Genomic DNA, 27,758 nt, shown 5'->3' with positions numbered 1-27,758 from the left:
GCATGACAATACAGTTGAGGAAAGGAAAGCCTCTGACTAGAGACGGATGAAGAATAACTTCTGGTATGCTGCAAAATAAATGAGAGGTCGAGAAACTGGTGAGAAATAAAGATGCAGTCAGATTCATGCAGCCGCTGAATCACCAGCTTATTGGGAGAAAAATACAAGAGATATTTTTGCCATGATCAGACAGTTGGGAACCCCCACATTCTTTTGTACATTTTCTGCAGCTGAGATGCGTTGGCCTGAAGTGATTGAGGCAATAGAAAGACAGCAAGGTGAAGAAGTAAATGTTGAAGGGCTCGATTGGTCAGCAAAGTGTGACATACTGAGAAGCAATCCAGTGACAACAATGCGCATGTTTGATAAGCGTGTTGAGGCGTTATTCAGAGATTTGCTCTTATGTCCTTCACTACTTTTACCAAGTTCACATTCACTGTCTCATATGGGTAGAAGGTGCACCTATGTTTGAGAAGGATGATGATCAGACTGTGTCGGATTTTGTGTCTAAATACATTACTGCTCAGCTGCCTGACCCACATTCACAACCTGAACTGTACAAGAAGGTCACAGAAGTGCAAATACACAGCAAAAACCACTCAAGGACATGTTTCAGAAGTCCCAGCTCGGGTTGCAGATTTGGATTTCCCAAACCACCTGCCAGAAACACAATGATAACGAGACCTGATGAGAATGTTGATCTATTGTAAGTGCAAATGGCAAAGTCAAAGCTCCAACCACTGAACTTGTTGCTCAATGAACCTGAAATTGCCTCACTCAGTTTTCAGCAGCTCCTAGCTCAATGCGACTTAACACTCCATGAGTATGAACGATGCCTCAATATGATCAACAAATCCAGTGCGGTGATACTGAAACATGACCCAAAAGACTGCTGGGTAAATGGATAGAATCCACATCTACTTGAAGCCTGGGATGCCAATATTGATGTAAGCTATATTCTCAATGCATATTCATGCGTCATGTATCTCACCAGCTACATAACCAAAAAGGAATCTGGACCATCTGAGTACCTTAAAACAGTCTTTGAGAACTCCACCAGAGACAATAATCTCTAAAAAGAGAGAGGTCAGTGCTCAGGAGTGTGTGACTTGTGCCTGTGGCATTAACATGAAGATGTGTTCACGTGGTGTCATATTCATAGCGACAGATGACAACGCATGAAAATGAGTCGCCCCATGTCTTACCTAAAGAACACAACATCAGAAAGTGTAAATGTGTGGATGACATCTTTGACTGACAAATACAAAGCCAGACCTGAAACACCAGAGTTTGAGGAGATGTGTTTGGCTGATTTTGCAGCTACTTGCAGAATTGTCTATGGATAGCAGACAAAAGGTAAAAATGTGTTGCCTCTTTTCAATGAGATGGGATTTGTGCAAAAGAGGAAAAACGATAAACCTGCTATCATCAGATTTTACCGCTGCTCACAGGAAAAATATCCTGAGAAGTTCTATGGCACATTAGTGAAACTGTACCTTCCTCACCGATCAGACCAGGAACTGAAAAGTATTTCCCCACGTATGAGTCCTTCTACAACAGTTGTATTGTTCAACTACCAGGTTCTGACCATCCCGAGTATGTCAAACACATTGTGAAACGAAACAGAGACAAATATGAGAAAAACACTGAGGAGATTGAGAATGCAATTGAGGAATTTGAACAGAACAGAGGAGTGATTGATGAATAGTGTAATCTGGTGCCAGAATCTGAAGTGGTCAGGTTGGAATGTATACAAGAACTGGAGGCACGAGAGCCAGATCATGAAAATGTACAAGAGAATGTCCCAGAGTACAGTAATCAGGCTAATGCTTTAACAGAAGTCAGAGTCGTCAGAGAGCCTCCTCTCTTAGACCCCACACTGTTACGGCAGATGTATCAAAACCTGAATCAGAAACAAGCATGTGTGTTCTATGCAGTTAGAGACTGGTGCATAAAGCGTGTCTGTGGCCTAAATCCTGAGCAGTTTTTCTATTACATCAATGGTGGTGCTGGAACAGGAAAGTCACATCTCATTAAATGCATCTACTCAGAGGCATCTAAGATACTGTGCAAACTTCCGAGACATTCTGAGGAGGCTGACATATCAAACCCCACTGTCCTGTTGACTGCTTACACTGGAACGGCAGCATTTAATATATCAGGTACAACACTGCATTCTCTGCTCAAGCTACCGTGAAGTCTGAAACCTCCATTTCAAGGACTTGGCAACAAACTGGATGAAGTCCAATCAGAACTTTTAAATGCTGAAATCATCATCATTGATGAAGTGTCCATGGTGTCAAAGCCCCTGTTTGCTTATGTGGATGCGATACTGAAACAGATCAAAGGCAGTCACAGACCCTTTGGAGGAATGTCAGTATTAGCTGTAGGAGACTTTTATCAGCTACCACCAGTGTGACAGGAACACTTTCAGATGATCACTCTAACTGAGATTATGCGTCAGAAGGATGATGTTAACTTTGCAGAGATGTTGAACCGGATACGTGTGAAAGGAAAGTCAGATGAGTTGTCTGAAGCAGACAGAGCTTTGTTGTCACAGACCATCACTGAACCAGAACTTTGTCCAACTGATGTACTGCACATCTTTGCAGCTAGTAAACAGGTTGATTCACACAACTCAGCAACATTAGCTCTGCTCCATTCTCATATCACCAAGATCGATGCAGATGACTACAAGAAGGACCCACGAACTGGAAGAATGGCGTGACAAACCAAACCATATAAAGGAAACAGAAGTGAGTTACCAGATACACTGCATGTAGCTGAAGGTGCTTGAGTCATGCTCACCAGAAACATAGATGTGTCTCAAGGATTGGTGAATAGATTGTTCGCTACATTAGTCAGGGTAATAACCTCAGAACAAAGTGGTGTTGCACATGTCACTATGCTTGGACTCAAGATGGATGATGAAACCGCTGGAAGGAATTACCGTAATAGAGCACCAGGCAGACCTGATGATCTAGTGTATGTAGAGAGAGCAGAGGACAATCTGAAACAGAAAGGAGTGGTACGCAGACAGTTTCCTTTTAGACTTGCCTTTGCTTGTACAATACACAAAGTTCAAGGTATGACAAGGACATCAGCTGTAGTCTCACTAAAACACATTTTGAACCTGGAATGGCTTATGTAGCTGTCAGTAAAGTGACCTCTCTCAGTGGACTGCACATGCTGGATCTGGATGAGAGTAAGATATATGCCAACTGTAGCGTGAAGCGGGCCTGCCCCGTTTCTAAGCGGGGAAGTCGTTTGCACCTGACACGGTGGTCACTCCGTCGGCTGTCCCACCTGCTAGGTTATACGTTCCTTTTTGAGGTGTTGGAACAAAACCTTCGGCCTTTTATCTCACCCCGTAGCTAAATCGTTAGGATTTCGGATTAATTGTCTTCTTGAAATTCATTTACGGCTAATGCCCTAGGGGTTCTCAATGGGATGCAACCCTAGCACCCTGTATGTAATAGTTATGTACTTCGTCTGTACTTTACTATTGTGAACATTCTCACCATTTTATGACTAACACTGCCAAGTCTTCATTCAGGGTACTTACCTCAAGCTCCTCTGCATGGTTCAGTCGTCACTTCTGATCACACCATCAACGGACAGGGAAGAGGGTGAAATTATTTAAAGGACCAGAATACTTTGTTTGCTTCAGACACTTACAAAATGTAAGGCTGTATTTTTATTTAAGTTTTTCACACAAAAATCACATTCAACAATTTCAATTCAATGAAACAGTCATAGTGCTACAATACTAACTAATTCTAACACTCCTACTATAAGGAGTTCACCTCTTTATCAGTTTTCACTGATTTTGCTATAAGGTATATCTAGTCTCTATCCTAGAAATCTCCCCCCTTTCTCTTCACTCTGCTCTGCTGTCTCTGCATGTTTTTTCTGGAGTTTTGCAGGCTCTCTCCGTTTGCTCTGTCTGTGAGTTTTTTCTTCTTTTTTTTCTAAGTGGGTAAGATAGCATAAGTGTCTTCTGCCCCCACTTCTAAGAGGGTAAGACAGTAAAAGGGTCTTCTTGTCCTCTATTCTAAGGGGGATAAGACCACTAAGTTTAGTTGGGGGAAAAAAGCCCTCACTCTCTGAGGGATAATATCCCTAAGTCTAGTTGGGGGAAAAAAGCCCAAACTCACAGATTCTCTGCTCCTTTTTATGCTGCCAAAAAGCTGGCATCTCCTTCAGGCTCACATGAAGCCTCCTCTCTTTAAGTCAGACACAGAAGGTAACTGGTTTGATCCTGTTCAGACGAGGAAATAGTGTAGAAGTTTAGAGCGACTACTTTATATAAGGCACATATGCAGTTTATATGTTTAATCATATATATCAAAAAGTAAAGCAAGTTATAGGTTTAATCACTTCTATAAAAAATTAAAAGGTTTATAGGTTCAATGGTTATACGTTGATTCAAAAAGGTTACAGGTTATAACAGTTATACTTTTATACTTTCATACTTTTCTACGATCTTTCAACACAACCCAGAAATCACTGGATCCCTACAGACCATGGGACAAGTCAGATTGGATGACATGATGGCTCTTCTTCAAATCCAACAGACATCGAGCAGACATGACACACTGACCATTGTTCACCATAACACAGAAGGTTTGCCATCTCATGTCAATGACATCAGGAGCCATCATGAACTGTGTTTCGCAGATGTTTTGTGTCTCACAGAAACTCACCTTCAAGGCTCCTTTGTTGCAGACAGTCTCCATTTAGAGGGCTACAATATGTTCAAACGCAACAGACACCTGTCCTACACAAATGTTCCATAAATGGCCAACAGACGTGGTGGTGGAGTTGCTGTTTATGTGAAAAGCCACATTCAAGTGCGTGAAAAACAGTACATACATAATGTAACTGATCTTGAGTTTGTGGCTCTGAAGGTTGAAGCCCCAGTGAGTGCACTGATTGCAGCTGTGTACAGAACACCAGACTACAGTGTGACATCATTCCTGTCAAACCTGGGAAGCCTTCTGGACTCATTGAAGATCATGGACTGTCACCCCATCATTGTCTGTGGTGATTTCAACGAGAATCTCTTATCCAACACAAGTAAGCCAATACTTGAGCTCTTTCAGTCCAGGGGATATGCACAAGTTATCACTGCTGCAACCACAGAGAAGAACACACTGCTGGACCTCATTTTTATCTCTCAACCACAACATTGTCTCCACTCTGGTGTGATGAAAACGTATTACAGTTATCACAACCCTGTCTACTGTGTCATGTCCTCTAACAGTCCATAAAGGTATCAGCTGAGTTTTAAAGATCAAGAAAAATGCAAAGTACCTGTAACTAAACTTAAACTAATATTTTCAGTGCAGAGATTAAGAAAATAGTTTATTATAATGTAGTGTATAAATAATACAGCATAACAGTGTGTTAATAAAACAACTCAATGAAGTATAGACTAATCGAGATGAACAAAAGTTAGTGATATATATGTATTAATGACACATTCTGATGAAAAAATTATTGAAAGATAATGATAAATTCAAAAAGAGTATATTGTGATGACTCTGTTTACTGAGAATGATGTATATAATATAACAGACTTGCAGATATTTCATTTATCAAGAGTAATGTTCACGTAAAAGAAACCTAATTATGCAGTCACAAGACATGTTGGACTTTATTTAGTAAGTTGAATGGAATTTTGTTTGGTAATCATCTTTTCACAGTATTGGACAATATTATGGGTAATATTCTTTCCAGGTAACCATATTGTTTTGAGCTATATTTCCAACACATTTTGGCCTGTGCATTTATCAGGGTGGGTTAGGGTTAATAAATGCACAGGCCAAAACTCTTTCAGCAGCTGTATATAGCATTGTACACAGCTGCTAACATTTACTGAAGCAGACATACATCAGAAAGTATGTGTTCTAGATGTAACACATACTTTCTGGTGTAATGATACCGACCAGCTGAAACCCCACATTTCCATTACAATCAATTTCACACTCTAGCAGGGCAGGTGACCTTGCTAGAGACTGTTACTCATTTAAGTTTTCTGTCATTTTACTTCCTGCTTGTCCCAGTCTGTCTTCAAAGCAGATATTGAGAAAACACCTGCCTGCCTTTGCCTCACCTTCTATCTGGCTCTGAGATACTGGATCAGCTCATAACAACCAAGACATCATGCCATCACAGACCAGATGCTGTAGCACCATCTTAACTGTTCATCAACAGTGGACCCACCACTGCTGGACCACAGAGACACGTGTTCTCCCTGCCAGTGTCAAGGTTTCTTCACAACAAAGCATAAGGTATAGTTGTCTTATTTCATATTTGATTTACAATGTTTTGCTTAAATTGTGTGTTCATTCATTTATTCCCTTTGTATTAATGCAACAGTTTAAATGACACTGATGTTACAGCTAGTATAACATTGTAATTTATATCAACTTCTTCCTTCAGGTCTTCCTCCTCAGTGATCCCTCCATTTCACAGTGAAGACACTCAGGACTACACAGAGATCTAAATACATAACAGAAGCTGAACATCATGCTGCCCTCCTAAACTTCTCTGTGTGAAATGGCACTGGACATACATGTTGTCCTGCCCTGCAGCAGAATTTAAGGTATTTGATTATTGTGAATTGTGTTCTTTTTAACATGTTTTGTTTCAGTCTTCAGTTTATTACAATAACTTTCTGTTTTCTCTTTTCAGGACCAGCTCTGTCCTCCTTCCTCCACATCACCATCTGTGCATCCATTGCTGTGAACAGTTCAGTTCAGTAGAAACTAACTGCAGTTGATCCTTAAGCAAGTGATCAGGTGTACAGCTGCAGGGAACCAAACTGCTGCAGATCCGTCATCAGTCAGTCATCACTGTCACAGTGACAGTTCCTCCTTTGTCCAACATCAAGCTCCTCCCTAAACAAGCTGTGAAGATAACAATTTTTGTTACTTCCTCAGTACAATATCTCTTTTTGACCACAAAAAAAAAGTGCTTCTACAGCTACTAGACAGGTCAAAGGTCATAATGTTTCAGCTCTTTATATTATCACACTGACCTCTGTTGACAGTTTGGTTTGTGTTAAGAACAGACAGATTCAACAAACAGCACACACACTACTGATACTAATTCATATAATCTTGTGCCCTGTCTGCCTTATACATCTATTTGAAAACAATTACTGTTAAGGCACTATGGATTTTATTTAATTCCCATGGGGATAGAATGTTGATTTCACTTCTGTCTTAAAACTCACTTGTTTTTGTTTTTAAATCTCTCCTTTTGCTATATGCATTTGTTAGTGCATTGACCACCAAAGTGTAGCCAGAAGGTCCTTTAAGTTTCCTTGTGGTTAGCCAGAGTGCCTTTATGTTCTGAGATCTTTGGGGAAAACCTTAAGGCTTTTTGCAGAGACAGTTTCTTTTTCTTTTTTTTCAATTTACAGTATAAAATTCACTTAAATTATATTAAATGTAAACAAATAAAACATATTTGTAATGACATCACTGTCTGCTTGATACTTGCATCAACATTGAAACTACTACTGCTTTTATGACTACACCTGCTGCTGCTGCTGCTGCTACTACTACTGTTGATATACAACTACTGCTGCTACTACTACTGTTAGTACTGCAACTCCTGGTTCTAATACTGCTACTATTACTCCTGCACTTGGTACTACTACTGCTGCTGCTGCTACTACTACCACAACTATAACTTCAGCTGCTGAAAGTATTACTCTTGTTACAACTACTACATCTACTACTACAACAACTTCTACAGTTCAACAGTTTATCTTCCAGCTTCTCCTACAATGTATTTCAGCTCTTAGCTTCTTTAGATTTTTCTGCCAATTCTCCAATTCTGTTTTAAATTTCAACTACCAGGTTTTTCAACATGGCAGTTATTTGGTTTTAGGCATAAACATTTTTTTAGTCATTTGAAATTTCCAGATTTTCAGCAATGTTTTTTTCAGCTTTCAGCATTCCAACGCATTTTCAGCAGGAAATGCATTTTCTAGTTGTTGGAATGCTGATTCAGCATTCTTCTAATCTTTATTCTTCAACTATTTCTTCCGTACGTATTTTGGCACTCTTCTCCTTCCACATTTTTTAAGCTACAGAAACTGTTCAACTATCAAAATGTTCAGCTCTTCAAGGACATGTTGGCGTATGTCTCTTCATATTTCTAACCTTTAAACTTTTTGAATTATTAAGGTTTTTGCAAAAAAAATTTAATGGGATGTCTATAGAGAAAATTTTCAAATCCTCTTACACTTTTTCAACTTTCAAATCCTTCTACGTCCTCATACTTTCAGCTAGAGACACCATTTAAACTTTCAAATGTTGAAAAAATCCTGATCAATGATTGTATTTTATAATCATTTTGATATCTTTTACACTTTTTGAATTGTAGCAATTTTGCTTTTATGATTTTTTTCAGTCCTTTTCTGCTTTTATAATGGGTGTGCGCAGCTTAGAGTGCGTGATGTCACCGCTAGAGTGAAGAGGCGTTTGAGATTCTTGTGAAGAAAATATTTGTCTTTTGCCACTGACTCCACAATTTTCACTCTTCATGCATAATTTTCACAGGATCTGATCAAGTAATCCTTGTTAAACCAAGGAGTGTGGTCATTGAATGTATATTGAGTCTGTAAGAGGGGGTTTGAGGAATGTCTCAGGAGCGGGGGAAGAAAGTAGTTGACAGAGGTGTCTGACCAGGACAATGGGTCAGGATCCAAGGAGGAGCTCATTGGACTTCAGCCAATCGTGGAGCTGATCGATAGGCTGAGGAATGTAACTTTGGGGGGACAAAGGAGCTGTTTGTCCCCCGAGAGAATCAGACTTCCTTCGTACCATGGGGCAGATACATCAATCTGTCCTGTGGTGTGAACGAGGTCTCATATTTCTTGAAATATTTTACTATCAATAGTGTAATTTGGTTTGTGATTGTTTTGGCTTCTGTTAACAATATTAAATACTTTTGATTTTGACCTGGACCTGCTGACTCCTGCCCTGCTTGCTGATGGAAAAAAAGAGTGCAAAGGGGGGGGCTGCTGCTTCTTCTCCTCAGTGGCCTTCTTCTCCTCTATGGCCTTCTTCCCCTCTGTTTGAGAAATTTCTGAACATTACAATTTGGTGACCTCGACGTGATTTCTCGGGTGAACTGGGAGAGGGCTGAGGGGACGTGGATTGGTGGACACTTTTCGCAGAGGTGTCCGACAATCTGCGTCTCTCAGAGCTGGCCGCGGGGAGAAGCTGCAGGAGGCTGGTAAAGTATATTAACTTGAAATCTAAAGTGATGGAACTGTATTGGTACGGAAGCACATTTACAGACTGATTACAAATTTGAGTGTGATGCATGTTTGTAAATACCGTCCAGACACCTAGCTGTGACGAGAAAATCTGTATCGAGGCGACCGTCAACTATTTGAGTGTGATATTATGTCTGTAAATACCGTCCAGACACCGAGCTGTACGAGAGAAAATATACTGGGACCTCCGTCAGAGAACGGAGCGATTGCTGAGTAAAGCTACCAGGGCTAAAAGCACCGATTGATTAAACGATTAACAGTGAATTGCGGATAGATTACGCTCAACAGATGACGATCTCTGAGTAGTCCTATACTGGCGTTCTGTGTTTCACAATACGGGGGCTAATGTACGGGTGGGAACGTACATTAGCCTAACTAACGTAAATTAGTAACAGACGAAATATTGGCTGAGACTAGCGAAGCTAAGCCAACAAGGATTCGCCGTAACTCTGCCCGCAAGGGGGGGGGAGTGATTCTCGGAGAGTGGTTCGCTGGTTTTGACTTGAGTCTAAGGAGACTGAATTCCGGGGTGGAAAAGGGGAAAGTACATTGGGGACTTTGTAGTTTAGTGTCGTGTTTTTTTTTTCAGAGCGAAGTCACGCTAACGCTATTCTCCACCCGTGATGGGAGAGAATACTGATTGTGGAAGAGTGGTTAGCTGGTGTTGTATTCTCAGAGAGTGTCGCTGTGTTGGTTACATCACGTGGTAAGAGAGAGTATTGTATTAGAAATGAGGCTACAGTGTAGCTTAGACAATATAGAGTAGAATACATGGTGATTGAGTAAGACGTGAATTAATTGGTTGAACTGGAGGCTGCAGGCTCTGGTGTCTAACCTTATATATTTAGATAAAAGAGGAGATTATGAGAAATAACCAGTACGTTGGTGAAAGGCCAAGACCCGGTCTAGTTAAATAAAGAGTGTGGATTTGGCAGGCTATTGAAGTAAAAGAACAATTGATAGCGTAATTAATTGGAGGAGGTTGACATAGCCTTTTGTGTGAGCTGCAGGCTCATGTTTGTGATAGCATGGCCTGTTGTCTTAGCACAAATTCATGCTCGAGGCAGCATGGCCTCTTGGGATAGCATCCCAGAAGAGGTTTGTTTAGCCTAGCTTTTCTGCTAGCTGCAGCCATGTGGTCGCCATTAGCCTAGCCTAGCCTGTTGTGTTAGCTACAAAGCACATGTCTTTCCAAAAACGTAGAAGAAGAAAAGAAACAACTCCGCCAACTAGCGGACAGGAGGAGTAATTGCTTGATAATTACAGAAAACTCCATTACCCAGAAACCCTAGGGGCAATTACATAGAACTACAAAAAGTATGTTATCCAGTGGATCAGAAAGGAAATTACAATAGAGCAGGGCTGGGCATTGTACGGTCCGAGGGTCACATACAGCCCTTTGGTTGACTCTCATCGGCCCGTGTGAGGTTGATTGGAAAAAAAGAAAAAAGAAAGGTAGACGCCGAATGCAGGGTTTTCAACAAAAAATGGACTGCTATGCTACTGAAGTCGGAGGTAAAGCCGTGTGTTTAGTTTGCGGAAAGCAGATCGCCGTGTTTAAGGATTTCAATTTGAGTCGACATTACGAGACGAAGCACGCAGAGAAATACAAAAGCTTGACTGATGCTGAAAAGGCAGGGACATCGGAAGTTTTGCTAGCTAAGCTACAAAAGCAGCAAGGTTTTTTTACCAAGCTTCACACATCCAGGGATGCAGCAACCAAGACCAGCTTTGTGATATCCCACAAAATCGCTAAAAACAGTAAGCCATTCTCGGAGGGGGAGTTTGTGAAAGAGTGCTTGGTGGACTCTGCAGCACTAATATGCCCTGAAAAAAAAAAACCATTTGAGAAAGTCCCGCTATCCAGGCGAACCGTGACGAGAAGGATCGAGGACATTGCAGGGAATCTGGAGCTTCAGCTGCAACGTGAAGTGGCAAGTTTTGACTTTTTCCCCTTGGCTTTGGACGAGAGCTGCGATGTCCGTGACACAGCCCAGTTACTCGTATTTGTCCGTGGGATAAAAGACTAGAAATGCTGGCATGTAAAGGCACCAACTAGCAGTGAACTGGGACACTTTCTTTGGAGGCCTCAAAATCACAGTTCAGTGACAATCTGTCAATCCTTTCCGTGTCCGGGCCGGGTGAGGTTTCCTGTGTATTGTGTTGTCTTTAGAAAGCTAAGAACCTCTTTCCAACAGTATATGGAACTCGAAATGTGTTTTGGGGTGAATGTGCCTGAAAATGATCACTAATATAATGAGTCACAAATGGTAAAAATGTTCACATTTTGTTTGTTTTGGTGTTTCTGGTTGCCTCATTTTTTGTAAGGCAACCTCGCTTTTTTTTTGCTTAATCATAACATGCAGTACTCTTACCAGTCTTACCAGCTTGTCAAAACAATGCTATATACTGCTTTTATAAAGAAATATAATTAATATTATGCAGAATTGAGTTCAGCCTTTTGTCCTGGCCCTCCACAATATTTTCTGTTTCTCATGCGGCCCCATGGAAAAAATAATTGCCCACCCCTGCAATAGAGTGATTCTAGAGTGATTTCTTAATTTTTGAATTTTCAGTTGTTTTTTTGATTTATCAATTTTAGGGCTTAGCCAACACAATATTTCAACATCTGAATGAATGGCTTAATAAATGTGGGACTGAGATAATCAGACTGCCAAATAATTGGAAGAATGGATCAAATTGGGGTTTCCTGAAAAAGGCAGTTTTGGCCTATGAAAAAATTGGATCAACTTGGAGTGTGTTTGGAGCAGAGAAAAAGGTGAAGCAGATAAAAATGAAATGATGTCCAAGAGGGAAAGAAAGAAATGTTTAAAGTGGACTGGAAAGCATATGATATGTGGAGAGAAAGGAATGCAGGAGCAGAAAGGGGGGTCACACACACACACATCTAAGAATTGGATTGTAAATTATGTCTCTAAATGAGACAACGTTGTACCCAACTATAGATTAGCGAAGATGTATTCTAACATTTACTGCTGAACTTTGGGTAGTTCTTGTTCTGTTTTGTTTGTTTTTAGTTGAGGTACATGGTTGGGTGGATCCTGATCTGGGGATTCCGCTTCGCTGCCGTACGCTCCCCAGGCACAAACATCATGAATGACACCCACCACTCAACACTCGAGGATGAAGACAAATGAGACTCATTCAAGATCTACAGTGTCAGCCCTGACTGAAGGCTTTCCGCCATCCATGAGCCTGGAAAACATCACACAAGAGAGTTGTGTAACATGAACAAAGAAGTTTCGTCAGCACAGACACAAGGATGCCCAGCTGACAATGTATCAGGCCATGAGAGGAAGCTGAAAGACGGGGCAGAGACTTTGAGACTTTGACACACACAAACTGAAGACTTTGGTTGCCATAACTCTGGCAGCTTGGACATTGGAGAAGAGACTGCTCATTCTCTATGGACAGAGTGGTGTGAGGGATCGACAATCAGCCATCAGACGGGGGAGGGGCAGCAGGCGGCGGAGTGGACCCTGGTGATGGACCAACGACGATAACACACATTACAACACAGAGGGTGAGTTAACTTAGATTCTTTAGATGACAAACTTGTACATGCAATACACACATTGGAAATTAGACAAACACCACTCACCCACAGAGCACATGTATTTGAATGAGAGTTTATTGGAAGAAATACTGCCGTTGTCTCTGTTTCTGTCTCCCACACAATCTGAGTTGTTTAAGGACAAGGTTCCACATTCTGGTACGAGGCCCAGGAATGGTGTGGATGGACATGTCTGACCGTCAGCAAGTCAGACTAAATTCACCACCGTTGGACGACGATGAAACACCGAGAACTATGTGGCCTTAGAGGCACAATGTGTTGTCCACTGTTTTTAACATGTCAATTGTAATACCTATTCTGTTTACACATCATGATGACACCTATGTGTAAGGAATGATCCTTTTCCCTGAACTGTTTGAAATGCTTTTAAATGTATTTGCCTCATGATATGTTAATGCAGATGATCAAGTGGACTCCTGCAGAGATTAATTAACACTTAGTGAAACAAATATACAGGGCAACCAGTTATGAGTAGATGATGCATTGATAGATACAACTGTTTAATAAACTCACCCTGAAGAGTGAGTTAGGGGGGAATTGTGAGGAACTTTAAGTTTTAAAGCATTCCAAGTGCTGGATATTATGTGTCACAGTGTGTTTACTTAGGAAGTGTTAAACCAAGGAGTGTGGTCCTTGAATGTATATTGAGTCTGTAAGAGGGGGTTTGAGGAATGTCTCAGGAGCGGGGGAAGAAAGTAGTTGACAGAGGTGTCTGCCCAGGACAATGGGTCAGGATCCAAGGAGGAGCTCATTGTACTACAGCCAATCGTGGTTGTTATATTGTCAGGTCGGTCTGTGTCGGTTGAGTTGTAAGGAGGGTTACGAATGTGATGTACATGCATCAAAATATAAGGCAGAACAACAAAGAATGAAACCAAAAATATTACACATAATGTTACACGAGTGCCACCAGAGCGGCGGAACGGATTCCATGGTCGATGTCGTTCCATGATGAGAGAGAGTGCTAACAGCCAACCAGTTTGTATGGAATTCACCCGAGCAACTGGTTTGTGTGATCAGTTTTGCTTACGTTGACACCGTGAGGTTTCCACAAAACTGTCAGAGACACTGTTTTACCACTCTTTAGATTCTAAATGTGTGTATGCAACTATAAGTGTATTTTTGGGTGTGGTGCCAAATGGATAGCTCCCTCGAAGGTCACTTGCTTCACCCGCGTTGGTGACTGCACGTCACGTAGATCCCTCGATGGTGACACAGAGCAGTGTGTCACTGGTAGAGGCCTCCTATTTCGTCACACTGGCATGTGCAGGAGCAGGAGGAGTTGTAGTCGTCTCAGCAGGAGGTGGAACCCTTTTGCAGTGAGTTGCGTGCACCCAAGTGGCACGTTCAGCTACTTTGACTGCTGTGTGAGTGACGAGTAGGATCTGGAATGGGCCCTGCCAGCGTTTGGCTTTCCAGCTTTTCCTCCTGAAGTCCTTGACCACCACGAAATCACCAGGCTGCAGCTTGTGTAGCGGTCCTGTTGCTGGTTGTGGAAGGGCTGCAGACACCTGTTTTCTTATGTTAGATAAAGCAGAGGAGAGTTGTGCAAAATATGTTAACATTTCATGTTTGCATAGTGCGGTGGATGGAAGAGGAGCTCTTGGTGCTTCGGTGCCTACATGAGGTGGAGCACCAAACAAAATCTCAAAAGGACTCAGATTGCTACGTGTTCGTTTTCTCATTCGCATGTACATCAGCACTAGAGGCAAGGCTTTTGTCCAAGGGAGACCTGTGTCAGCGCAACATTTTGCTAACTTGGTCTTGAGTGTTCCATTTTCTCTTTCTACAGCGCCTCCACTGGCTGGATGGTAAGCACAGTGTGTTTTTAAGTCAATACCCACGTATGCACTTAATTCTGTTATGGCCTGATTTACAAAATGAGAACCATTGTCACTTGATATCTTAGTTGGAATACTCCATCGGGGAATGATTTCAGCAATCAGAGCTTTTGCTACTGTTGCAGCTGTTTGCTTGCTGGATGGAAAAACTTCAACCCACTTAGACCACATGTCTACCATTATGAGACAGTGTTTCTTACCTTGACATGGAGATAATTCGACAAAATCCATCATAATGTGTTCAAACGGACGTGTTGTTGGTGGGTGTGCAGCTTGTCTGGTTACCTGTAGGTCTGCCTGTGTTGTGAGTTGCACAAGTTACACACGATTGACACAATTTTTGTGCATATGCTGTGAACCCCTTTGTAAACCAAGTCTCACTAAGTGCACTTAACATTCCCCCTTTTGACACATGGTCTAAACCATGTGTTAATTTGGCATAGTGAGAAAAGAAATGTTTAGGCAAACAAGCTTTGCTGTCAGGTCCAGACCACAGTCCGTCAGTGAACTTGCAGCCAGCTGAGGCCCAAAGGCGCCCCTCATCCGGTGTGGAGAGTGACTGCATGGCTGAAAGAGAAGAAGGGACTGTCACAAATGAGTGGGTTTTGTCAGCAGCAGAAATGTGAAGAGGAAGCTGTGCAGCAGCTTTTGCAGCAGCATCTGCACAAGCATTTCCTTTTGAAATGTCATCAGTGTTAGATGTGTGTGCAGCACATTTACATATTGCAATTTCAGTTAGTAGCAAAATAGATTCCAACAGTTCTGCAATGAGTGTGTGATGTAGAACTGGTTTGCCATCTGATTTCAGAAAGTGTCTGTGTTTCCACAGAGCACCAAAGTCATGAACTACACCAAATGCATAGCGAGAGTCAGTGTGTATGGTGACTGTTTTACCCTTAGCGAGTTTACATGCTTCAGTGAGTGCGATGGGCTCGGCTGCCTGGGCTGAGAGGTGACATGGAAGAGGACCCGAACAGAGCACAGCTGAGTCAGAAACGACAGCAAAACCAACAAGATTAGTACCAGTCTGTGGATCGCGAGAGGCAGATCCGTCAACATACATTACCAGGTCACAGTTGGTCAGAGGAGTGTCCAGTAGGTCAGGTCGAGGAGTGCAGTGAGCTTGGAGCTCAGCCAAACAGTTATGCTCCTCACCATCACCAGGAATAGGAAGTAATGATGCTGGGTTAAGATTAGTACAGCGTTTAACAGTTACATTTGGCATGTCCAAGAGACATGTGTGATAACGCAAATATTGCGCTGCAGAAAGATGTGATGACTTCTGTTTGAGAAGGATCAAAGACAGAATGAGGGACTAAAAGGGTCAACGGCGGCTAGTGCTTTTTCAGCCGCGGCCACTGCACGGAGACACTGTTGCAGGCCTGCAGCGACAGGATCGAGTTTTGCGGAGAAATATGCTACCGGACGCAATTTGTCACCATGAGATTGTAATAACACAGATGTCATACAACCTGAGCATTCATCGACTGTTTGAGTGAACGGTTTGTGTGAGTCTGGTAACCCCAGTGTAGGCGGTGTTTGTAACGTGCATTTCATTTTCGTGAAGGCCTGAGAGGCTGGTGTTGTCCAAATGATTTTGTCATGCGCAGTTAGGTTTTTGCCATGAATTAACTCAGACAGAGGTTGCTCCATTTGAGAGTAGTTACGAATGAACGAACGACAATACGAACACATCCCTAAAAAAGACATCATTTGTTTCTTAGTTGTTGGTTTTGGAAGCGTCACTATTGATGCAATGCGCTTAGGAGATAGGATTTTCCCCTCACCTGAAATGTCATGACCGAGGAAGTGAATGTTTTGTGAAACAATCTGTAGTTTAGATAAAAAGCCTTGTGGCCTTCTGCTGCTAAATGATGAAGCAGTTTTAGTGTGTCTTTTTCACATTGATGTTGGGTTGGTGCTGCAATGAGACAGTCGTCTACATACTGCAGAAGAGTGGACCCTGGAGACAGGGTAAGGCCCTCTAAGCTTTCCCTGAGTGCTTCATTGTAGATGGTTGGAGACTGTAGCCTTGGCAAAGACGAGTGAAAGTGTAAGGCTTACCATTGAAGTTGAAGGCGAACCAGAACTGACTGACTGAAAAAAGCATTGGAGAGGTCAACAACAGAAAACCATTTTGCTTTAGGAGGAACCTGTGCTAGAATGGTATAAGGATTAGGAACATTAGGAGCACGTGCATGGACTGCTGCATTTACTGCTTTCAACTCCTGAACGAATCTCCACTCTGTTGGTTTGCCTGCATCTCTGATCTTTTTAACAGGAAAAATAGGTGTTCTTACCGGTGAGTCAGGACAGGAACAATCACTCCTGCATTAAACAGTGACTCAAAAACTGGTGTAATACCGTCAATGGCCTCTTGGCGCAGTGGGTATTGATGTTTATGTGGACGGAAATCTGAGCGAGGGGTGATGACCACAGGTTGACAGTTGTTGATGAGTCCCACGTCATATTTATGCGATGCCCAGAGCGATGAAGGAACAGCACTAAGGGCAGGAGAAATAGAGGAGACATCAGTTACAAACGTGTCAGTGTGTGTATCATTTGATGTATCAGAGTCATCAAAGACATAAACAGATCTGAGAGCGGCTGTTGTCAGATTAAATGATTGTTTATAGAACCCGGTTGATGGTGAATGCATAACCAGAGGGTCACGTGTTGTCTGCCAGTCAGTCAATGCTTCACAGAATTTAACGAAAGGGCCCAAGTCTCTCCACTGATCCGTCACAGATTTGGACAGCGAGATGTGTGGGTAGGAGTGTGGCACCTGGAACAGGTGATCCTGGATATGAGACAACAAAACAGAAATAGCGGATTTATACGAAGACCAAAAGAGTGTGGCACATACAATGTGGTCATTCAAATTGTAGTAAAAATCCTTTTCATATTTGTCATCAGGTCCTGTTGACACATGTGCTGTGCAATGCAGGCGGTCAGTGCACATGCGCTGTGCTTGAGGTGACACACGAGTGTCAGCCAAGTCTGTCATTTGTTTTGCTTGATCAAAAGGAATTTTCCATTGATACACAAATAGTGGATCAGTCATGTTGGCAGTCAGCTGAGTAATAGTTCGTTGTCTTACCACTTTAAGTCCTGTGGGAGTGGAGATCAAACAGATGCCAAAAGAGCACATGAGGTCTCTCCCCATTAGATTTATTGGACAGAAAGATGATAACAAAAATGAATGTTTCACTTTAATGTCTGGGTCAGGGTCGGTAAGGTCAGTGTGCACACTAGTCATGGGAACAGTAAATTTCTCAGTTACAGTTAAACCCGATGCCCCTTGAGAATACACATATCTACCACTCATACTCTGATTTGGAAAATACTTTTGTTGTATTACCGAATGAGTAGCCCCAGAATCAACAAGAAATGATAATTTTTGACCATTTACTACAACCTCTGTGGTAGGCATTACTTTAAATGAGTTGTCAGAGATTTTTACATAAGTGTGTGTGTGTTTGTCATTCTGTTGCTGTTCTAAATGACTGATGATGTCAGTGAGTGCTGTCTGTTGCTCTTGTGCGGGTGTGAATGTGCGTGCGGTTAGTGCAAAAAGCTTTTCTTCATTGCAGGCGGCGGTGTGTGTGTGTGTGTGTGTTATGCATGTGTGAGTGTGTATCACTTCCCGTATTTCGCAGAGTCACAGGGGTGGAAGTCGTCTGCCCTCCACATGCACCGTCCCTCTCCCCCACATCGTGTCAATCCGAAAACGTTGAACTGATGGTTGTCATGTCCCTGTCCATCTCCTTCTTTTTGTCCCCATCCCCCTCTCTGAGCGGGACGGTTTTGACTCTCTCTGGACCAATGTCCTGGTTCACCACAGCAGTAACAAACATCATTTCCTGTAGGCGGATCTCTCTCGGAGAGGCCCACCAGCGCCCGTCAGACTCGGATACATATGGGAAGGAGCAAATGGGTTATGAGGACTCAATCCTCTGTTTGGGTCATGTTTTTCTTTAGTTTTTACTTCTTGTTGTACACATGTTAGTTGTTTTTGCAACTGCTTTCTCCCCCTATTTTCACATTCCATTTCCCATTTTGTCAGACATTTCAGATTTTTCTCTATTTTTTCAAACATTTTTACTTTGACCTTTTTTTTTTACTTCTCATTTCCCTTTCCCTTGCCTCTAAATCCCCTCTCAACATTTTAAGTTTAGTGGAACTTAAAGAACCACCTGTTGGAAAACCAAATTCGGATGACCAGATATTTTAAAATGCTATGCACCCGTCACCGTGTTTTTATGTCCACTATCGGTATCTCTGGGACAGATTTACGTGGTAAGTACCTTTTGTCTGTTAAAATATAGTCGTCACTATAAGTCTTATTTTCTTTACCTGGTAAAACTGAGCAAAAACTGTATCTAAATTCACACTTCAATTCACACTTATATTCAAAGTGGTCTTATTTACAAGTGGTCTTATTACAGACTTATAAACGTGGTCAAGATATCTGGATTACAATCTTTAAATGTTTTGTATTTAAAGTTCAACCGTTATTTCGTAAACTCAATTCTGTCTTCCACCGTAAACTCTTCAATTATGGAGTATAATGACACAAAATGATTAACCAAGTAAGATCTTTCGTAATAATGTGACACACAATATCATCACAAATGACCAAACAAATAAACAAACTTTGTTTCCCGTCTGTTTGTTCTACAATATTACGTGAATTTGTATCTATTTCGGTAAGACATTCGTCGTTCCGTATAAAATGAATGATTGGAATTTCAACTTCTTACCCGATATGAAGAAATTCTTTCTTTGTCTGGATCGTTGTGAAGTCAATCAGTTCCCCTTTGGCTGCTGGTCCCCTCTCTCTTTGTCTGACGAGGTATGGGGTAGAATCACTTTTTGGTGGATCCTGAAGTGCACATACCCGGACGTCCTTCGGAGTCCCGACGGAGCTTCAAACAATCCCACTTCTGACACCAAATTGTTCTGGAAAGTTTCTATGTAAATCGGGAGAAGAATTTGTAGTTCAATCAATTGAAATAAACACAGTCTTGATGAGAATCAAAGTTGTCTTGTCGTTTATTTGCTTGCAAGCGGAAGATTGTACAACAGAGCACGTATCACGGCAGTCTGCTGAAAAAGCCTTCAACGAAACACAATATTCAATATCCTTTATACAGTTGTTATCTCTTTAAGGGAGTCACACCCCCTAGGGCTTATCTCGTTGTATTCTGCTGAGTTCCCTCAGTTTCGGTACGCAAGGTAACAAAAAATATCACGAGCATAGGCTGTTTCTGCTACTTTTTTAGTAGCCTTTTCCTTTAATAGCTGATACGCAAGTTTCGGGTTCAGAGCAAGGACAGTTATTTATGCATATTTTTACCATTACAATATAACCTACAAAGAACACTTTACTTTTGCGGTAAATGTCGTCACCAGAGTTAATATTAAAATGCATAAAGAGTAAATACTAATCTGTAAGTATAAATAAAAGGCCATATCAATAATTAACATGTACAGCAATCTAAGAATAGCCTTATTCATGGGTAAGAACCATTCAACAGGCAATTAAAACAAAGCTGACAATTTTAACACAAACATTTATTAAACATCGAACAGAAGAATCTTAATATTTACAGATATGAAATAACAATAATAATAATTTTAATTTGATGACAGTTAAAACATTTGGATGTAAAGGAACACAAAACTAACAAACAAACACATGAACTCATTAGAATTAATTAAATAACAATAGCTTGTAACATGAACATTTGAATAAACAACAACAACTTTACTCCCCTACGACTTCTACTTTGTCTATGTATTCCCCAACCACCGTGATGCGTACGCTGATGGGTGGAGTCTTCATTTTGGCCCCAATCGGCCCCCACTTGTCCTCCCGTATCTTTAGGGTGCTGTTGTCGTCCAGCAGCAATTGTAGGACGCTTGGACTCCCCTCCACGTTAACGACCCCGAAAACCCGAACGGCCGTTGATGTTAGCACCTGACAAAGGACAGGTACCATGTTGTCAAAAGAAGGATTCAATATAACTGCATACGTATTTGCCCACGATATAATCTCTGGTGCAGCCACTTGCTTTGTAAATTATTTGTATTGAATGTTAAATTGATAAATTATCAGAATTGTCGTCATCATCATCATTATTTTCCTGTATATTTTGACAGGGCACTTCTTAAATCCGCATCCACTGCTTTCCAAAAACAAAAACAAAAAGATCAAATTAACGATAAGTTAACAACAGAAGAAAAAAGTACCAAAAGCCAAGTAAGCATACTTCAATCTGTGAAGATAGGGTGGATTGCAATTGGATCCCGTATCCCGACTCCGACCATCGCAGATGGGACACCTGAACTTGTGTCCCAATGGTGATTTCACTCAAGGCTGCCTACCTCCAGAGGCACACGGGCACCCTTGTTTCCTCCTGTAAATATATTAGTATTTTATTGTGCTGGCAATATTGTGCTGACAATATGCAAGATAACCCATGGACTGTTACTTAATAGCTTACATGCTTTAATGTAATGTTAAGCAGAAGGACCGTGTCCCTCGCCGCCACCACCTTTTTCACAGCAGACACCTGAACACAGTGGATGTGTTTGTTAGTTTTCACATAGTATACCAACAGTCAAGAAGTCTTAAACATTTTTATTTTACAGCATTAGACTATTTGTTTCCACATCGCGGTCCTGTCAGACAGGAAATTATGTACCTCGACAACCTCCCCCTCCACCATGACAAAACTCGCAGAGTGGTGCGGGGATATAACAGCGCCTCAGCCTGTTTTCGCAACTCTTCTGTGATGCTCAGAGCACTGCTCCGAAAGAAGACGGTATCCTTAGTAATATTTAAAAAGTAAGGGGGCGACTGTCCCCTTACGGAGTACCCTCGAACAACATCGGAACCCCCCTTCTTCACCTTCGTCTTATATTCTTCATATAATGGCACTTTGCTTAATGAGTGGCCATCTGAAATGACCATGATTGAGTTGTTTTTAATAGAAGCCTCTTTGGCCTTCCCTTCAATAAAGTGCCAGCTCAGCACCCTGGGCTGGTCCTTTACCGCCACAACACATATATGGAGTGGCGGTGGCTTCGAATACGGGCCATCAGGCTTGACGGACAGTAACTTGCGTAATGACATTCTGAAATGAATAAAAAGACATAGACAAAGTTACAGAAAGCCTTCGCTGTTTGGACATTTTTTTATTTTCTACTAAATGTATTCATTATTATATAGGTCTGTGTATTCATTGTATGTTCATTTTAGGCTATGCGTTTTTTGATGTCTACTGTTTTATGGTGGCCCTGAACAAATGTTAAACCTCTTTTTGCCTTCTCTATATTAAAATAACTCTCCTCATAACACTTTTAAACTCGTATAGGTTTTTTTATAGACCTACTTTGAGTCGTTTCACTTAGCTTAGTTCATTTGACCAAGTTTGATAAGTTAGCCAAGCAGGGTTTTAAAATAGTAAGGCTTTTTTAAGATAATAAACAGTGTTTGATAGAAAAAATCATTTAGCTAACACTATCAATTGTGTGTTTGCTACTTTAGCTAACATCACAACAGCTATCGTTAGCTTAGTCGCTACTTTAGCTAACGTTACTACAGCTAGCTTAGTTGTGTTGTAACATAATGTGAAGGTGATATGTTAACATTAAGCTAACATGGTATTGCTCTCAAGTGGAATGCTGGTGAATTCAATTTTAGCAGCTTTTAGACTGTTTTAGTAGCTTGTGGACTTAGCTAACTGAAATCACATTAGTAAATGGTGTTGAAGCTCTCAAACAGCATGGGGTTAATGTTACCGTTGCTCATAATATAAACTGAATGGCAGCCATGACACCTTATCGTTATATTGCAGCAGCAAGCTGCCGTTCAGTCAACACAATGAGCTGAGTGGCAGACAGAGCAACAGCAACACTCTCTGTAAGTCTTAAGTCTGTGTTCACCAGAAGCAGGCTTTAGTAAAGTCAAAGTAATCACCAGGTTGTGCTTTATGAGAATAACTATAAGTAAAGGTAGTAGGGTCATGTAAGCAGAATTAAGATAATTCATTATTCCATTAAGAGAATGTATAATGAAGCCAGTGTATTTATTTTTTAAGGCCACCATAGGGCCTATATATATTCTAGACATTTTTTGTAATTATTGATGTTTTGAGGGATATTTCAACAACTGCAATCCTTTTTTACAGGCGACAAGTGCTTTCAACCCTTAAAGGGCTGCCATCCTCTAGGCAACCAAACTGAGGAAGCTGATGGGCTTCTCATTTTGAAGTATATGGTAAGTCAATGTATCCCCAGATGATAAATATGCTAAATATATTTAATCTTAGCATACTTGAGTATACTCGAGTACACTTGAAGCCCTACTAATCATCAGTATACTTAAAGAGTGCTATTTTGGAACAACGTATTTTGTATTTAATATATTTTAGTTGTGATTAAATAGTAGTTATGGACAATTTTAAGTGTATTTAGTATATATTTTTGTGCTAAATTGGAACAACTTAAAGTATACTTAGTACAATTTAAGTATATGACTGTGTATGTACTAATATACATGCTGATAGCCAACTTAAATTATACTTTTTTGTGTTTTAAGTATATTAGGAGTGTTTTACAAATATGTAAACATTACAATATTAATATATTTATATTGTGGTAGTAGTATACCAAAAGTTATACTTTTGGCTTATTCCAATTACTAAGAAAGCACACTTTCTTAATACCATGCTATATTACTTTGTACACTACATACTATTATACATTACAATATTATACATGTATTACCAGTATCCTAAATGCTGAATGAACTTCCCAGGTAGTAATCTAAAACACTTTATTGAATTTCAAATATATTATATTTATAATAGTACATTGCAAATACACTGCCAAGAATTGTACTATTTGCAAATATATAAAATGTTCTAACATCGTAAATCTAACAATTTGCAAATTAAAACTTTAAACACACTTTCAAATAATTGTAATATAATGCATTTTCGAGAAATATAAGAAAAATATACTTAAGAAAGCAAAACATTTTCTGATTTAAGTTTACATGGTACATGTATTACTAAACAAAACAGAATGACCATGTTTCAGATTAAAATAACACTGAACCATCAAAAAGAATTGCACCGCTGCAGACTCTCGCTCACTAACTAGAAACACAAACATGATCCACGTTATGTTCCCTTTTGGTTGAACTGCTCGTTGTTACACTTCCGTCTGATGACCGCTCGCATGTCCGAGGCACTCGTCTGCGGAAATCTTGAATAACAGCATCTGTTAAGAGAAGAGACGAGACAAGAGATGATGTCACAGCATATTCATACAACATTTTCTTCTATTTTGACTACACATGAAATCCTGTTGAACCAATATTATTTTTTGAACAGTAAATTAGGATTAACATTGAGGAACTATATCAATATGATATGCTAATATTCCTACCAGTGCAGGTCAAACATATTTCATCACTGGTAGTGTTTACCACGAACATGTGATCCTGAGTCTGTGATACGACTCAAATTACCTACCTGTATTGGCCTGCACTTTGGCAACGTCCAGTTGTCTTTTAGGAGGTCCCACTTTCCCAGACTTCCCAGTCAGGGTGGACCAGTGGAAGGACCTCCTTTGTGAACACCAGGGCAGCCAGCTCCTGGCAAAAAAGGGTCATGCGTGATCGATTAAACTGTCACTGTGCTGCCAGCCAAGGTGTGCTGTATATGAGAGAACCAATGGAACACAATATACAGTTGGAAGATCTCTACCTACCTATTATGAATTGATAGACATTATTCACATATGAATATGACGAGCCGGATCTTCCTTCCAGCTCCTCCTCTATTGCTGACGACCATCATTATGTTGCCTGTGTATTTGTCAAGCTGTGCCAGGAACGTGGCTTGACTAAAGTGGTTATACGCATGAATTCTGCATTTACCTGAAAAAAACAGTGAAAGAAATGTTTTATTGTTGTAGCTTGCAATGTTTAAGCAATTCATACCTACTTCCTACTGATTTTCCACACACCTTACATTCCCATACGCCCATTCACATATTCTACCTAAAGGAGAAAAAAAAAAACAACAAGGTCAAGATAGAGCCAACATTTCTGCAGAAAACTATGGCTCAGTTCATATAGAACTTATCAATGCCATCATATGTCATGTTACTCACCTGCATTGAGAGGTTGCCTGGACAAGACGTGATCTACTTTGTTGATTCGGCCCCGTAGTGTTGTACCTGAAAGTAATGGAAAATATTACAAGGTTAGTTTTCAACCAGAATGACAAATAACCAGCTGCAGAGGTGCGTCTGCCTGATCTTGCATTGTACATATTTTATTGTATATTATTCCATATTTCGTTGTCAATACACATTCCCTGCATATGAAACCATAACATTAATTGGAAATAAATCGGATTTATTTTATTTATTTTTTCAGGCCACCGCAGTATAACGAGCCACTTATACTGTAATGTCAACCAACTGTGTAAATCTCTCTGCAGTTTAGCTCGTGCCGAACTCGAGCAGCAGGTGCAGCCGGTTAAGATGTAGGTAGCCTGTGTTAGCAAATGACGCAGCCTGAGCGGTATTAGCATAACCGGCTATAGCCTAGATAACCATTAGCAGCAGAAGGGCGTTCCGCCTCGGGACATCGTGAAACGAAGCATAGTATCAGGCGCGGGTTGCGACAAGCCCCGCAGTGCACGACAACCAGCGTTGTTACCTTTCACGCGGTGTTTCTAGCTAGTGCTGAGCCAGATAGCAAGTGCTAGCGAACCACGATGTGACTATAGCCACATGGTGGAAGTTAGCTGTTGACGCACGCAGCCTGAGCGGCAGCAGCTTGGTGAGCAGAGTGTTCTGTACCGAAGGTCCTCTGCTTTGGAAGCAACGTCGCGACGAAGCCAGAGTATTTCACAATCAGCGCAACTATGCTAACCGGCGCCAAAGCCGCTAGCTCGTGCTAACTCACATAGCAGGCCATTCAGCATCCTCGGACACCTGCTAACCTAAATTCACCAACCTCTCAAATATAATTGTCAAAAGAACCATATCCGTCTTCGTAAAACAAATACTTCTAAAATAACATGTTACTTAAGATGGCAAATGATTGGACTTACCTTATAACTTGGTCCTGCTCGGTCGGTCAGAATCTGATCAGAATGCCAAGTCCACGCTCAGTCACGTGTCACGTTGGTGAAGTGACGTCTCCTTACGCAGAGCGTCACGTGATGATTCAGTCACATAAAGTTTACTTGATTTGCCTACATTCAGGTTATACATATTTTCAGGTTATTGCATATTTACTTAATGTTTAAGTGTTTGAATGAATAAACTTTTGATTTCATACAATTCAGCTACATTTTACTTAAAAATATTATTGAATGATTATGAGTGTAGCTATTTGTGTACTTTATACAATTTTGATAATTTAAACAATTGGAAAGGTTATAAAGGGGCTTTCGGTGCATCATTCTTCTAATACACATAATCAACAATAATTAACATTTTCCTCAAGAAATATACACATAATGTACTGAAATATAAGCATGAATAAGATGTACTAAAACGGCAAGATATCAAAATAGTTTAAAAATGCATCCGGTGCGATACATTTTGAAATATAAAAAAATATGTTTGAAAACAAAGTTCAAAGAAGTACATTTAAGTAATTGCACAGAACTTTAACTTAAAGTATATTTTTTTAATAATATATTTCTTGAAAGTATACTACAGTACAATTATTTTAAAGTGTGTTAAAAGTTGAATTTTGAAAATAGGTGAAAGCGTAACTTTTGTATACTTTTTATATATTTACAGAAAGTACAATTCTTTGATAGTATATTTGCAGTGTACTATTGAAAATGTCAGTATATTTTAAATACAAAAAAGTAAAAAAAAAATTTGCCTCGGCAGATTACAATTATAAACAATGTGAACAGTTTGTTATTTAAAACAAGCAGATCTACAAAAAACAACAATAACTGGAGAATGTGTGTACACAGTGCTTTATGGTTAAAGGAAAGATGTGTGGAAGTTGGTTTGGTGCTCATGACTAGAAAACTGTGAAAGTAGCTCCCCAAGAATCAGTTAGTTTTTAATCCCTTTCAACATTGTTTGAAAGTGGAATGACATACATTTAGTCTTTGGACCTAACCAATACACATTTACGTTTAAGTGATTGAGGATGCACAGCAAATACATTATTTGTGCAAGACACTTCATTTATAAATGTGGAGGATATATTTACCTGAACATCTCTATAAACCTTTCTTCCACTCTTGGCAAGCTCTTTCACTAATACACAAAAACGGTGTGTTTCGGATGCAACAGAGGCCCCATCATCACATGTAAAAGCCATCAGGCTCATAATCTCACAGAATGTTCCATCACTTAACTGTACAATTGAATTATGTCTCTTTTTAAGGGTTGTGTTGTTATACGAATGATAAACAACATTGCAACAAATGAATAATAATAATATAAACCTGAATGAACTGTCACCCCTATGAAATGTTTAATAGCCATCCTCTGCAGCACAGATGTGCTACCTTTTTTTGGACAGCCAAAACTTCTGACATTATTTTGAAACTCCTTTGACTTCTTCCTTAAGCCAGAGCTACTTTGGAGTTTTTCAAATAATTTCCTTGTGCTGTCATTTGCATTTGCCATTGTTGTCTCTGCTTTTGTTGAGAGACCTCGCCACCTAAGAAACCTCTTCACTATTTGAGTTGGCACATTTGTTGTTCCATTGAAAAACGTAAGCAAAGTCCCATTAAATGAAATGGAAATGTAGATGTTGCCCACAGTGGTCCCCAGCTGCGCACACTTGCTGCCAAGTGCATTAACAAATGAATGTTGAAAGAAACATTGGCAGCACCATATAGTTTCTCAAAGTTAAACACAAACTTACGCAGAGCTTTTTCTGCCACATCTACATGGCTCACTTTGATGGCATCCTGAAGAAGGGTTTGCAGTGCAAAAACTAGTAAAAAAAAAA

The 27,758-nt window shown here is 40.5% G+C and overlaps 1 long non-coding RNA gene across 2 annotated transcripts; it reads right to left on the bottom strand.

The window, feature by feature from the left end:
* Positions 1-23,913: 23,913 nt before the first annotated feature.
* On the bottom strand, positions 23,914-25,938 carry LOC137871015 (uncharacterized). Of its 2 annotated transcripts, none has more exons than XR_011102769.1 (6): positions 25,879-25,938; positions 24,929-24,994; positions 24,782-24,815; positions 24,524-24,692; positions 24,286-24,407; positions 23,914-24,031 (listed from the first exon to the last, which is right to left on the bottom strand). It is a non-coding gene; the product is annotated as an uncharacterized lncRNA (long non-coding RNA). The 2 variants fall into 2 exon arrangements; XR_011102770.1 differs by lacking the exon at positions 25,879-25,938 and adding an exon at positions 25,482-25,575.
* Between the last annotated feature and the right edge of the window lie 1,820 nt (positions 25,939-27,758).

The sequence above is a fragment of the Cebidichthys violaceus genome, unplaced genomic scaffold (assembly GCF_023349555.1).
Source record: "Cebidichthys violaceus isolate CVI_PGR_0920_01 unplaced genomic scaffold, fCebVio1.0.p SCAF_14, whole genome shotgun sequence".
NCBI lineage: Eukaryota > Metazoa > Chordata > Actinopteri > Perciformes > Stichaeidae > Cebidichthys > Cebidichthys violaceus.
This window is presented reverse-complemented; position numbering and strand designations above follow the sequence as displayed.